Source organism: Lathyrus oleraceus, chromosome 2 (assembly GCF_024323335.1).
Source record: "Lathyrus oleraceus cultivar Zhongwan6 chromosome 2, CAAS_Psat_ZW6_1.0, whole genome shotgun sequence".
NCBI classification, from domain to species: domain Eukaryota; kingdom Viridiplantae; phylum Streptophyta; class Magnoliopsida; order Fabales; family Fabaceae; genus Lathyrus; species Lathyrus oleraceus.
This window is the reverse complement of record NC_066580.1, coordinates 259380548-259381918: the sequence shown is the minus strand read 5'-3', so window position 1 is coordinate 259381918 and position 1371 is coordinate 259380548. Positions and strand designations below refer to the sequence as shown.

Below are 1371 nucleotides of genomic sequence, written 5' to 3'. Positions count from 1 at the left end.
AGTAGGAATTTGCCCATAAGTAGCCCTATTAGCAAGTACTTGGATTATTAATTGATTATGTGAATTACATTCGACCCTGTCTTTATTAATTAAACTTTATTCAATACTTTACTTTTCATTGCACACTCTAAAAACACCTATTTTGATTTCCTTTGATAAACACCATCACAATAGATAACGATATATTGACACTTGGTCTCTGTGGATTCGACAATCTTTTATATTACTCTGACGCGTTCGTATACTTGCGAAAAGCACCACATCAAGTTTTTGGCGCCGTTGCCGGGGACCAATTTCGTCAAATTTCATTTTCCTGTTGTTATATCGTTTAGACTTAGGCTATTTCTCGCCGGTCAATGCGAAGAACTCGCAGCACCGGGAGTTTAAGCTTAGTATACCCTCTGGCGGAACCTGAACGTTACGCTCGCGCACGTTTATTCTTTCATAGAATTAAGAGAGCTATGGCCGAAGATCAAAACCAAAGACCTCTTAAAGATTTCGCTCAACCATCAAATGAAGAACCTAGTTCTAGTATAGTAAACCCAACCATCCCAGCTAATAATTTTGAACTTAAACCATCCCTATTGCAACTAGTGCAACAAAGACAATTCGCAGGTCTCTCTACTGAGAACCCAAACCAACATTTAAAAATATTTCTTCAATTAGCAGACACTTTTAAAACCAATGGAGCTTTTCCTAAGGCAATACGTTTAAGATTATTCCCTTTTTCCCTCAGAGATAAAGCCCTATCATGGTTAGATTCCCTTCCACCCAATTCCATTACGACTTGGGATAACCTTAGAAGAGTATTTCTTGCTAGATATTTTCCCCCGAGTAAGACCGTCGTTCTTCGAAACCATATAACTAGATTTACCCAAAACCAAGGAGAATCGCTGTTCGAAGCTTGGGAGAGATATAAAGAGTTGTTATGAGCATGCCCACATCATGGTTTAGAGAATTGGTTAATCATTCAAACCTTCTATAATGGACTTCACTATAACACGAAGATGACCATCGACGCTGCCGCAGGCGGTGCTCTGATGAATAAACCTTATCCTGAAGCTAGTGTCCTCTTCGAAGATATGGGTCAAAACCATCAATCATGGGGAGTCGAACGAGCGACAGTTGAGAAGAAGGAAGCCCAAGGAGGAGTGCATGAACTAAGCTCTATAGACATGATGCAAGCGAGAATGGGCGCATTAGCCCTTAAAGTCGAGCATATGTGCATAAACCCGAATACTGTAGCCGCAGTTTCGTCGGATTGTTAGATATGTGGAACCAAAGGACACTAATCTGCAGAATGCAGTCTATTAAACGAAACCCACTATGAGCAAGTGAACTACACCCAAGGGAACCCATATTCGAATACCT

At 40.5% G+C, this 1371-nt stretch overlaps 1 non-coding gene across 1 annotated transcript; it reads right to left on the bottom strand.

Annotated features, from left to right (window-relative positions):
• Positions 1 to 845: 845 nt before the first annotated feature.
• On the bottom strand, positions 846 to 952 carry LOC127123965 (small nucleolar RNA R71). The gene has a single exon (XR_007803617.1). It is a non-coding gene; the product is annotated as a small nucleolar RNA R71 (small nucleolar RNA).
• Positions 953 to 1371: the final 419 nt, after the last annotated feature.